The sequence below is a fragment of the Artibeus jamaicensis genome, unplaced genomic scaffold (genome assembly GCF_021234435.1).
Source record: "Artibeus jamaicensis isolate MK-2021 breed Jamaican fruit bat unplaced genomic scaffold, CSHL_Jam_final contig_332, whole genome shotgun sequence".
Classification (NCBI taxonomy): Eukaryota; Metazoa; Chordata; class Mammalia; order Chiroptera; family Phyllostomidae; genus Artibeus; species Artibeus jamaicensis.
In genome coordinates, this window is record NW_026521788.1 from 36,657,788 (window position 1) to 36,671,975 (window position 14,188).

At 38.6% G+C, this 14,188-nt stretch overlaps 1 pseudogene; it reads left to right on the plus strand.

The window, feature by feature from the left end:
- The first annotated feature begins 5,155 nt into the window (after positions 1-5,155).
- On the plus strand, positions 5,156-7,186 carry LOC119050122 (proteasome subunit beta type-2-like; annotated as a pseudogene).
- Positions 7,187-14,188: the final 7,002 nt, after the last annotated feature.

A 14,188-nucleotide genomic window follows, 5' to 3' on the forward strand; every position in this document is an offset into this window, starting at 1 on the left:
GGCAAGTTCCACTTTTAATTTTTTTGAAGAAATTTCATACTGTTTTCCACAGTGGCTATGGCAGTCTGCATTCCCACCAACACTGTATTAGGGTTCCTTTTTCTATACAACCTCCCCAGCACTTGTTTGTTGACTGATTAATGATAACCATCCTGAAAAGTGTGAAGTGATATTTTATTGTGGTTTTAATTTGCATCTATCTCTCTAATGGCTACTGACGTTGAGCAGCCTTTCATATGTCTATGGGCTACCTGTATGTACTCCTTGAAGAAGTGTCTATTCAAGTCCTTTGCCCATTTTTTTAATTGGGTTGTTTGTCTTCCTGGTATTGAGTCATGTGAGTTCTTTATATATTTTTGAGATTAAACCTTTGTCTGAGATATCATTGGCAAATATGTTCTCCCATGCAGTCAATTCCCTTCTCTTACAGACAACAAACCAGCAGTCTTGTCATTTTTTTTTGTCAAAATTTTTGTCAAATTTTTTGTCAAAATTCTGACTTACATTTTATTTTATTTTATTCTATTTCATTTTTTAATCTTTATGGGTACTTTATTCAGATGCTGGCAATCTGAGAAGTTGGCAGGTGATGAACACTAAGAACCATTTTAACATCTCATCTCAAGCTGGTCATTTTATAAGAAGAAGAAAAGGGTAGGTAAGGGGTTTGGGGAAAGGTTAATGAGATGAGAGATGCAGTCTGACAGTAATTTTCCTAGTATTCTTTACCTACTGATCAACAATTTTTAAAATTATTTTATTGTTGTTCAAGTATAGTTGTCTGCATTTATTCCCCACCGCTTCCCCCCATCCCAGCCACCCATGCCTCCATCTCCTGATTCCACACCACCCTTGGTTTTGTCCATGTGTCCTTTATAGTTGTTCCTGAAAACACTTTCCCCCTTTTCCCCCATTATCCCCTCACTCCTCCTCGCTGGTTACTTTCAGATTGTTCTTAATTTCAGTGTCTCTGGTTATATTTTTCTTGTTTGTTTGTTTTGTTGATTCTGTTCCAGTTAAAGGTGAGATCATATAATATTTGTCTTTCACCGCCTGGCTTATTTCACTTAGCATAATGCTCTCTAGTTCCACCCATGCTGTTGCAAATGGTAGGAGTTCCTTCTTTCTCTCTGTTGTGTAGTATTCCATTGTGTAAATGTACCATATAGTTTTTTTGATCCATTCATTCACTGATGGGCACTTAGGTTGCTTCCAGCACTTGGCTATTGTGAATTGTGCTGCTATGAACATTGGGGTGCATAGGTTCTTATGGACTGGTGTTTCAGGGCTCTTAAGATATAATCCCAGCAGTTGAAATGCCGGGTCAAAAGTTGTCATTTTTAAATAACCTAACCTATTAACTGTATCTTTTAATTGGAGTGTTTCATTGTTTTCATTGAATGTATATATTGACATGCTGGTTTTAGTTGCATTATTTCATTTCTTTCAATTGTTTTTTGTTCTTCTCACTCTTTTTTTTCTTGCTTAAAAACCCATTTTGGTCATTAATTTTAATTTTTTTGTTAGATTTTCAGTTATACCTCTTTGTATTACATTAGTGGTTAAATTACAGTAAGAATCCTTAATTTAAAAGTTAGACATACCACTTTACTATTAAAAGGAAAAATTCTGAGCACCAATTCTGACATAAGCAGAGGTTTTATTACACCAGTATCTTATAATTCAAGTCAATTCTGATAATATCTACTCGGATATATATCAGATCCCAAAGATTAAGGGTTCAGACTATAAGACTGCCTCCCCCTTCACAGACCAATAGCAAATCCATGTTGTCACATTAGGTTATGACCAACTAGCTAAACATCAGAGATACCAACAGATTTGATTCATTTGCTAGAGTGGCTCACAGAACTCAGAAAAACATTTACTTACTAAATCACCAATTTATTATACAAGGATATGATTTGGGACAGCCAGATGGCAGAGATGTGTAGCTCATGGTATGCGAGGATGAAGACCTTCTGTGGTTTCTAGCATTTAGCCACTTTTCCCATCATCTCTCATCACATGTTCATCAAACCAGAACCTCTCTGAAATCCTCCCTTTGGAGGTTTTATGGAAGCTTCCTTACTTAAGCATGATTGATTAAATCACTGACTGTTGGTTATTGATTTAACCTCCAGCCATTCTACATACTCTGGAGGTCAAGAAGGGTGGGACTGAATGTTCCAATCTTCCAATCACATGGTTGGTTCTCCTAGCAGCTTACCCTCATTTGTAGGTGCATTGGAAAAAACACCCCTTCAACATAACATGAGATACCTTTATCATGTTATAAGAAATTCTAAACATTTTTGGAGTTCTGTGCCAGAATGAGGTAAAATTCAAATATATATTTCTTATTACAAATCACAATATTTCTAACAGGAATATAAAAACCTTGCTGTAGAAGTTTAATTTACTTTGTTCTCTGCATGTTTATTGTCATATGAATGATGTAATATTGAATTACACACCTGCAGTCTCTGTAATTGGTATCAAGTCACTAATGTTTGTCACTGCACAATTTTTTCCCAAAAACATTTCCCAAAGGTTTTTAATCCGTTGCTAACATTTTTTGAATAATTTTTTTATATCATGAGTTGCAAATTGTTGGTTTTCTAATTCTACACTGATTAACTGTCACTTTTGCCCTGCTTAGAAAATTTTTCTCTACGGAAATTGAAAGCTTATGAATAAAATTTTTTTAATTATCATTTTCTTCTCTGATTTACTTATTGCACTTAGCATAATACTCTCCAGGTCCATCCATGCTGTTACTAAAGGCAAGATTATCTTTATGACTGAATAGTACTCCATTGCATACATGTAGCACCTCTTTTCATTTACACATCTACTGATGAGTACTTGGGCTGCTTCCAAATCTTGGCTATTGCAAATAATGCTGCAATAAACAGGGGAGCCATATTCCTGCAAATTAGTTTTTCAAGTTTCTTTGGGTATATTTCCAGAAGTGAAATTGCTGGGTAATAAGGTAGTTCCATTTTTAATTTTTTGAGGTAACTCCATACTGCTCTACACAGTGGTTGTGTCAGTCTGCATTCCTACAAACACTGCAAAAGGATTCCCTTTTCTATACATCTTCCCCAACATTTGTTGTTTGTTGATTTATTGATTTATTCTGACAGGTGTGAGGTGATATCTCCTTGTGATTTTTTTAAAGATTTTATTTATTTATCTTTAGAGGGGAAGGAGAGAGGGAGAGAAACATCAAAGTATGGTTGCCTCTAGTGCATCCCCTGCAGGGAACTGGCCTGCAGGGAACCTGCCTGCAACCCAGGAATGTGCCCTGACTGGGAATCGAACTGCGATCCTCTGGTTCATAGGCCCATGCTTCCTTGTGATTTTAATTTGCATTTCTCTGATGATTAGTGATGCACAGCATCTTCTCATATGGTTATTGGTCTCCTCTGGAGAAGTGTCTATTCAGGTTCTTTGCTGATTCCTTAATCAGATTGTTTCTTTTTTATGGGGGGTGGCATTATTTTTATAAATTTCTTACAAATTTTGAATATTAAGCCATACCAGATATTTTGGTGAATATGTTCTCTCATTCAGTGGGTTATCTTTTCATTTTGTAGATGGTTTCCTTTGCTATGAAAAACTTTCAGCTTGATGTAGTCCCATTTGTTTATTTTTTCTTTTGTTCCTGTTGCTTGAAGTCATATATCAGAAAAAAATATTGCTGTGAGCAATGTCTGGGATTTTATGGCCTATGTTTTCTCCTAGGATTTTTATGGTTTCAAGTCTAACATTTAAGTCTTTAATCCACTCAAGGTTTGTTTTTTTTTTGTACAGTGTAAGAAGGTGGTCTAGTTTAATTTTTTGCATGTATCTGTCCAATTTTTCCCAACACCATTTATTGAATAGACTATATTTGCTCCATTGTGTGTTTTTACTTCCTTTGTCAAATACTAATTGACTATAAAAGTATGGGTTTATTTCTGGGGTCTCTATTCTGTTCCATTGATGTATTTTTTATGTTTTTATGCTGGTACTATGCTGTTTTGATATAGTTTGTTGTATAGTTTGATATCAGGTAGCATGATTCTTCCAAATTTGTCCTTTGTTCTTAAGATCACTGTGGCTACTTGGGGTCTTTTGTGGTTTCATATACAATTTTGAAGTATATGTTCTAGTTTCACCTATATATGAAATCTGATGAAGAAAACTAACAAAATAGAAACATTCATAGATACAGAGAGCAGATTGTCAGCTGTCAGAGGGTAAGGAGGTTGATGGCTGGGCAAAAAATGTTGAAGGTATTAAGCAAACAAAACAACTCATAGACTCAGACAACAATATAGTGATTGCAAGAAGTAAAGAGAGGTGGGGGATGTAGAAGAGGGATAAATGGTGATGAAAAAAGCTTGACTTAGGATGGTGAACACACAATACAATACACAGATGATGTGTTATAGCCTGAAACTTATATAATTTTATAAACCAATTTCATCCTAATAAATTCAAGTTAAAAAATAAACAAAAAAGAAGTATACATTATTAAAGTAAAGGCAAGTTAATTAACAGAGACATGACAAACTTCTTATGTCATCCAAGAATTAAGATATCTCAATTTTCCAAAAAAGGTACGAGTCCTCCAATAAACTGAAAAGAAAGCTGCCACTAGGAGCTCTTTGGTGCATGTGGAATCAGAGCCTGCCGACCAAAGGAACTGGTTACCAGTGCCAATTAAGAATACAAAGAGGAGAGTGTTCCCCAAAAAACTTGCAGATAGATGGAAAAAGTCCTAATATTTTCACATACTCTTGAAAATGATTTTTGAAAAATTCCCATCCTCCTGTCTACCAAATCCACACTTGGAAGATGACTATAACTACTTTATTTTGGCACCACCTCATGGACACCTGCCCATAGATCTCTCTTTTGTGACTACTCTAGTTAGTCCTTGGGGCTGCCTCTCAGCAGGCATGGGGCACAAGCTTCTAACAATGTCATACCACAACTTTATGATAACAAAGTGAATAGTGGAAGACCTCCAAATAAATACATAAATAAAATTATCATTTCAAAGACCAGAATGTTTATGTTACTTGTTCCTTTTAAGAGGTATAAAGTTGGGGGTGCTGAATGTGAAAACCAGTCTGGCTGGAGTTTTCTACATCAGAACAGGATGGCAGATCCAAGCTTCCATGAAGTTCTGAGTGCCATGATCCAGAGATCTCTCAAGGAGCTCTGTACTTCCACAGCGTTTGTTTTGGAAAAGTTAATTCAGTTAGAAATTATTATTTTCCCAATAGAAATTGTGAACTTCTGGGTTTCAGTGGATTAGGGTATGTGTATCACCACCTGATTAAATGCTTGCCAACTAGCTTCTGTGAATACAGATTTCATACCCAAAGGCATCTTTTCTTTTATGAGATGATTTTCCTTTTTCAAGCCAGGAAGAAATAATCCCTGACAAGCATGCTTAGGCATTACTGCAGCAGATCCTATTCCATTTTATCTCTGATTATTTGCTTGGAATGACTAATTCTCTACTTAATAGAAATTCAAAGGAGTAGTTTTTTTTCTTAAAAATACAAAATTTCAGGTCAAACGTGTCAGCTCTTTTAAGAATCATCAGGCACCCTGTAGCTCAGACACTTCAAACCAGAGTAATTTCATCTCCTGCCATTCTTCTCAGTAGAAGGTGAGACGAGGTTTGTGATCAAATGGCTACATCCTGTAAGGGCTACAGAGACTATCATGGAGATAGTAAGATCAACACCCCAATTAATTTGTTGCTTAGAACCAGCAGAAGACCAGCTTGCTACACCCAATGTGTCCACTAATTTCACCTTGCAGTAACCACTAGCCTCATCATATACCTATCATAATGCATTGGAGTGCTCAACAGCACCCTGTGACACCACCATGATACCCTTCTGTGATCAGGAAGGAAAGCCCATATGAGAACACAAAATGGCTGACAAGACTTCCTGAGAAGTCTCCACCCCCTTCCTGGAAAAATCCTGAATATTCCTCCCTCTTAGTGAATGTCCTACTCCTGGATTAAATGAACCTAAATAAAGAAGTAAATCCCACTATGGAGGGACTTTTTTTGTCTGTGGAGTAGCCACTGTCTGTGTCACTACTTCACTAATAAACTCTCTCACACTTTGAACTCTATTCTGGCTTGTATTTTAATTCTTTCCTGCACAAAGGCAAGAATCCACAGTGTGTTGTGAACTTGAGGGTCCTTAGACCCATGGACCACCTGCATCAAAGGGACCTATTTAGGCAGTGGGGCAACCAACCCTGGATTTTTTACAACCCCACTCGCAAGAAATTATTTTTTAAGCTATATGTAATTCCTTATCCCTACTATCTTATTCTCAAATGTAACTCCACAACCTCCATCATATAGTTTGGGACAAGTGACTTAGTGCCTCATTAACTCATTTTTCTTATCTATGAAACAAGGAAAATAATAACATTACAAGTGAGTATTAAAGAGACACTGTAGTGTCAGCATGGTTCATAGAGAATGCTCCATGATATTAGTTTCTCACCCCTTTTAGTTCCGAACCCTCACACCAGCATGGAGTACTTCTGCATGAGGTATCATCAGAATCCAGGGCTCTGACTTTATCCTTGTTACCTCCAACCAGGTGGCTGCTGCCAGTGTTGTCCAGATGAAGGACAATCTTGACAAGATATTTTATATGAGTGAAAAAAACCTCACTCCTATGTATTTGAAGGACTGGGAACACTGTATAGTTTGCAGCATATATTCAGAAAAAAATGTGCAACTTTATAAAATGCAAAATGGTTATGAACTGTCTCCCACAGCAGCAGCTAATTCCACATGCCAAAACCTGGCTGACTGTCTCAGGAGGTGAACCCCTTACATGTTGACTTCCTCCTGACTGGCTATAATGAGCATTAAGGTCTGATATTCTACTATGTAGACTTTCTGGCAGCCTTGGCCAAGGCCCCTTTTGTAGCACATGGCTATGGTGCCTTCCTGACTCTCAGTATCCTGGACCAGTACTAGACACCAACTATCTCATGTGAGATGGCAGTGAAGCTCCTAGGAAATGTCTAGAGGAACTCCAGAAATCCTTCATCCTGAATCTGCCAACCTTCAGTGTTTGGATTATTGACAAAAAATGGCATCCATAACCTAGACAACATTTCCCTCCCTAAACAGGGCTCCTAACTAATGCCATACCTCTCTCTCACTTGCCAGGGAACTTTTTTTAATGGGCTCTTTTACTTTTTTCAATTCTTTTGATGTGCACTCTTCACAGGTGGTTAATTCAGAATAAAGCTGAGTGTGGATAAATTGAAAAAAATTCTCATTATATTCTTGGCCTCACAGTAACCACACAAGAGAGGAATCCTTCTGTCTACTTTATAATTAAAAACACAGAGGCTGAGAAAGATAATTGATTACAATTACAGGCACTTAGATGCCCTACCACCTCTCCTTACCCTCTTCCTGAGCCTGTCATGGAATCTGTATTGATGACTAATTCCAGACTGTGAGATTTTCCAGAATATGGCCTTTCAGTTAAGAACCAAGACAACTCTAGGCAAACTATCTAGATGGTTGAGCACCCTACATCCAGATTCCTGCACTTTATTTTTGTAATTTTTCCTGCTGAGAGGATATCTCATTGACTTTATCCATTATCCCAATGAAGTCATTCTTCTGCCAAAATTTCCATAACCCTAATATTATGCTGAATCCTATTACCACCCCTGTGTGTTCTGGTCTTCATCTTTCTTCTCACTTCATTCCAGGCTGTTTAAGCCAAAGAGAAAGATAGTCATCACTTATGCCATATGGTAATGTTCTATTAGATCCAACTGACAGAACTGGATCTCTGATCTTTCTTAAAACTTCCCAGAAAAGCCTCTCATCACCATTTATAGGCAACTATCAGTCCCAAGTATTCTCATCATCACCTTCCCAATAAGCCTTGGAGTCTTAGAAACCCAATGCCCTGCTTTGACACACAAGAATCTTACCTTGGACCTGGATGTTCCCCCCATAGACAGTCCCTTAGCTACAAATACATAATTCATTATGTAATTTGTTCAAATTTCCCAGTAAGCCCTGAAACCACCCCCAACACACACATATACACATAGGAAAACAAAAAACAAAAAACCATTAGCAGTCCTATAAGCATGTGTGCTATAGAATCCATAATGCTTAGGTTTGTATCTCAGTTTCACCATATTGCATGATCCTAGACAAGGCATTTACTTCTTTGAGCCTAGTTTCATTGCTATAAGAGACAATAAAATGATTTTTTATCACTAATGCATTTAGAACAGTATCTGGTACACAGTAGGCACTTACTAACTGCTAACTTTCTTTCTTTTCTTAAGCTAGGCACCATTATTTATCTTCCCCGGGTTTTTTTGGTGGCCCTGGGGACCCTGATGTGGTCTTTAATGGGTTTCCAGCTGGAGTATAGGGGCCCTGAAGGTGCTGATTGTAGTCGCTGATTATAGTGCTGATTGTAGTCAGTGTCCACAAAGGCAACACAAGGTCCATCTTGCAGGGGCCAGAGTCTCTCCATCTTCTATGCAGGACACGTGGTGACTAAATACTCCTGGGAAGTACCCAGAGTCACTTGAAGGCCCACCTGAGTCCTCACTGACTACACAGTGCTGAATGTACACATGGGCACTAATTGAATAAAGCTTTCTCAGAATCAATATGGCTTGACTCCAAACAAGCTGACTAGTTAAATAAGCAAAAGGAAATGCTATGGACGGTCCTCTGCTGTTTGTCTCCTAATTAATAGCATATTTGGCTGACTCAGAACCAATTTATGGGCAGAAATAAAACAATTAAAGAGGTCTCATTACTGAAACCTGGGCATGCTTCTCTTCAAATAAAGCACTGTGATATACAGGGAATGACTTCAAGCAAACAAAACTCAACTTGGCTGTGCATGTAGTTGCAGTTACAAAATGGTCCCAGTTGGGATGGGCCTTGGGCTTCCTTGGTTAAGTGCTCTTTGTGGGAAGGGGAAGCCAAGAGCACCATCTCTAGTCTATAACCATGGCACCCATATCAGTTATGAGACAAACCAAGGATATTGTTATGCATCTAAACAGCTATGTGAATTACTCTTTCTATAGAGTAATAGAAGACTGGTTTCCAGTCTTCTCCACTCCAAAATCCTGAACTTCTGGACATCCTCAGCCACTCAGTTACAGCCACACTCAGGTCATATCATGATCATCATGAAAGTAAGAGTACAAATATTCACCTGCTTCTAGAGAGTGTACAATCTTTTAAACTGTGTTAAGTGCTTCATGAGCACTATCACATTTAATTTTCACTATGAGCTTTTGACATCAGAATTATTGTTATCTCTACTTTAAAGATTAAACAATTGAGTCCAAGTTTGTACAACTATTAATTAAAAGAAACAAGACTCATACACAGTTGTGTCTAACATCAAGCTATGAATTTTTATTGGTTTCACATTACTGCTTTTCTACGATCTCTAATTTAACCTTTCAATGTCCAACTAAAGTTTTCCTCTTAACCTGTCTCAATAAAACTACTCTAACTTAATCCTATTTCATCTTCTGAGTGCATCAGCCTCAGTATAGCCTCAGTTTCTTTCCTGTCAACTTGGTTGCTGTCATCAATTATTTCAACTACATGTTTACCAATTCCTTTCCCTGTCCTCATTCTTAATATTTCTCTGCATATACTCTGATGATGTCCACACCTAAAATGACACAACCCCCTATTTTCCCCTTTGCTTCCCTGAGGATGCAGAGTGCTAATGGGTAAATTCCACTACACAAGTATAAAGTAGCTGTTGGCTTTCAGTCTCACTCAAAAATCCTTTCTCCTGCTCTAGTTAGTTCCCTTGCCTATTCCCCACAGTGATGGCTCTCAGTTTTATCTTCATCTTCAGCTCCCCTACCCTGCAAAAGGTCCCCTTATTCTCTCAACTGATCAAGAAATAGTCTATGTCACTGAAAAAATTTAGGTCATTACACATGACCTCCTTCCACTTACCTCTGAATTCCCTTTACCTTCCCTATTCTGTCCCCCCAGGTTTTAAATATCCTGTTCTTAACTAGGACCTCACTTTATCACAAAGTTCCCTGGATCCCATCTTGCCATCAAGTGTCTACTATGATCTTCTCTTTATTATTAATCACTTAATTCATTCCGGAGTCTCCTGCCATCTCCACAGGGCCACTAGGGAAAGACTAACTCCACAATTCCCAATTCATTCCTCATATTAATGAAAATTTGTAGCTTCTAACATACTCTTCTTTTGAAACTTCCTCTTCCAGTGACTTCTATGATGACACATTTTTAATCTTAGGGTACACTAATCAGGGTTTTATCTTTGACCCTCCTTTCTTTTCTATTTGTTCCCCCTCCATCACAGTATAGATCTACATTTAAGACTACAAATACCACTTCTGGCCAAGATGGAGGCATAGGTAGACACACTGTGTCTCCTCACACAACCAAAATAAGGACAAAAACAATTTAGAAACAAAATAACAACCAGAACTGACAGAAAATTGAATTGTATGGAAGTCTGACAACCAAAGAGTTCAAATAAACATATTCATCCAGACCAGTAGGAGAGGAGGAGTCACATGGCCAGGCAGAGACAGATGACAGCAAAAAAAAAAGTGGTGGCACCAGGCATGCAAGGCAGCGGTTGACAAACCCCAGGCACACAAGATGGCAGCAGGCAGACCTGGGTGCACAGGGAGTGGCTGGCAGACCCCAGGCATGGGGTGGACTCAGCGAGGTGGTGATTGTGAAGCAGGGCACAGTATGCAAGGTGGCTGTCTGACCTGGGGGTCACACATTCACGCACAGATAAACCAGGTGAAACTGGGGAGGGAGACAGACCATACAACCCAGAGCTCTAGCTTGGGGAAATAAAGCCACAAAACACCAATTGAAAACACCTCTGGGGGTTGAGATGCAGGGAGAGATTCCCACCCCCACAGGAGAGTTTGTTGGAGAGACCCACAAAGTCCTAAAAGGGACACAAGCCCACCCACCCAGGAAACAGCACCAGAAAGGGCCACTTTGCTGGAAGGAAGCTGGGGAAGGGACTAAAATCCAACAGAGGAGAGCAAGTGCCCTTGTTCCCTCTTGGACCCTGCCCCCACACACAGCATCATGATACAGCTACTGGGTTGCCCCACCCTGGTGAACACCTAAGGCTCTGCCCCTCACACATAACAGATGCACTGAGACAAGAAAAAAATGGCCCAAATGAAAGAACAGATCAACCTCCAGAGCAAACACAACTAAGTGATAAAAAGATAGCCAACCTATAACATGCACAGTTCAAAACACTGATTATCAAGATGCTCACAAATTGGTTGAATTTAATTACAAATTAGATGAAAAAATGAAGGCTACCCTAAGTGAAATGAAGGAAAATGCACAGGGAACCAATAGTGATGGGAAGGAAACTGGGATTCAAATCAATGGTGTGGACCAGAAGGAAGAAAGAAACAACCAACCAGAAAAGAATGAAGAAACAAGAATTTAAAATAATGAGGAGAGCCTTAGGAACTTCCAGGACATCTTTAAACATTCCAACATCCGAATTATAGGGGTACTAGAAGGAGAAGCATAAGAGCAACAAGTGGAAAAGTTATTTGAACAAATAGTAAAGGAGAACTTCCCCAATCTGACAAAGGAAATAGACTTCCAGGAAGGCCAGGAAGCTCAGAGAGTCCCAAAGAAGGTGGACCCAAGGAGGAACACACCAACGCACATCATAATTACATTACCTGAGATTAAAATGTAAGAGAGAATCCAAGAAGCAGCAAGGGATAAGGAGAGAGTTACCTACAAAGGAGTTCCCATCAGATTGTCAGCTGATTTCTCAAAGAGACCTTACAGGCAATGGGGGAGTGGGAAAGAAGTATTCCAAGTCATGAAAGGCATGGATCTACATCCAAGATTGCTCTATCCAGCAAAGCTTTCATTTAGAATGGAAGGGCAGATAAAGTGCTTCTCAGATAAGTTTAAGGAGTTCATCATCACAAAATCTTTATTATATGAAATGTTAAAGGGATTTATCTAAGAAAAAGAAGATAAAAAACATGTATAGTGAAATGAAAGCAAATTCACAATTATTAACAACCGTACCTAAAAAAAAAAAAAAGCAAACAACTAGAACAGGAACAGAACCACAGAAATGGAAATCATATGGAGGGTTATCAACAGGGGAGTGGGAGTAGAGAGGGGGAAAAGGTACAGAGAATAATTAGCATAGATGGTAGATAGAAAATAGGGGAGGGCAAGAATAGTATAGGAAGCGTAGAAGCTAAAGAACTTATGACACATGGACATCAACTAAGGGTGAGGAATGTGGGTGGGAGAGGGTGTGCATGGTAAAGGGGAATGAAGGGGGAAAATGGGACAACTGTAATAGCATAATCAATAAAATATATTTTTTAAAAAAGACTACAAATACCATTTATAAGCTGGTGATTACAAAATGAATTTACCAAGTCTGGACCTCAAGTGAAGAATAGAGACCTATACTTATTTAGTAAACCCTATGTATATGTCAAAAAATAAGACCAATCTCCTCCTACTAAATTATTTTTGTAATCTCTTTAGTTAATTGCACTATCATCAATAAAACTGCCCAAAATCAAAACTTAAGAATGATATTTTACTTTTTTAAAAATATATTTTATCGATTATGCTATTACAGTTGTCCCATCCCCCCCCACTTCATTCTTCTCTGCCCTGCACACCCAACTTCCACTGGAACCCCCCACCCTGTCATCTCCATAGGTCATATACAAGTTCTTTGGCTTCTATGTTTCCTATACTAATCTAAACCTCCCCTTATCTATTTTCTACCTACTATTTATGTACTTATTCCCTGTACCTTTTCCCCCATTCTGTCCCTCTCCTTCCCTGCTGATAACCCTCCATGTAATCTCCATTTCTGTGATTCTGTTCCTGTTCCAGTTGTTTCCTAGTTTGTTTTAGGTTTTGGTTTTTTAGGTTTGGTTGTTGATAATTGCAATTTTTGTCATTTTACAGTTCATATTTTTCATCATCTTCTTTTTCTTAGATAAGTCTCTGTAACATTTTATATAATAAGGATTTGGTGATGATGAACTCCTTTAACTTTACCTTATCTGGGAAGTACTTTATCTGCCCTTCCATCCTAAATAACAGAAAACTTTGCTGGATAGAGTAATCTTGCATGTAGGTCCTTGCTTTACATGACTTGGAATACTTCTTTCCAGCCTCTTCTTGTCTGCCAGGTTTCTTTTGAGAAATCAGCTGACAGTCTGTTGGGAACTCCTTTGTAGGTAACGGTCTCCTTTTCTCCTGCTGCTTTTAAGATGCTCTCCTTATCTTTAATCTTGGGTAATGTAATTATGATGTGCCTTGGTGTGTGCTTACTTGGGTCCAACTTCTTCGGGACTCTCTGAGCTTCCTGGACTTCCTGAAAGTCTATTTCTTTTTGCCAAATGAGGGAAGTTCTTCTTCATTCTTTTTTCAAATTAGTTTTTTTTCTTTCTTGCTCTTTCTCTTCTCCTTCTGTCATCCCTATGATTTAGATGTTGAGATATTTAACATTGTCCTGGAGGTTCCTAAGCCTCTCCTAATTTTTTCTGAATTCTTGTTTCTTCATTTTTTTCTGGTTGAATGTTTATTTCTTCCTTCTGATCCAAACCATTGATCTGAGTCCCAGTTTCCTTCCTTCACTGTTGGTTCCCTTTATTCCACTTTTTGTAGCCTTCACTTCTTCCTCTATTATTCAACCACACTCAACCAATTCTATGAGCATCCTGATTACCAGTGTTTTGACCTGCGCATGTGATAAGTTGGCTATCTCTTCATTGCTTAGTTGTATTTTTTTTCTGGAGCTTTGATCTGTTCTTTCATTTAGGCCATGGCTTTTGACTCAGAGCACCTGTTATGTAGTAAAGGGCAGGGCCTTAGGTATTGGCCAGGGTGGGGCAACATGTATCGCTGCACTGTGTGTGGGGGAATGGTCCAAGAGTGAACAATAAGGCTCGCTCAGCTCTCTGCCAGCTTCCAGTCCCCTCTGCCACTACCCATAAGCAAATTGGGCACTTCTGGTTCTAATTCCCAGATGGGTGGGTTTGTGTATATTCTAGGACCCCATGAATCTCTCCAATAAACTCTCTTGTGACG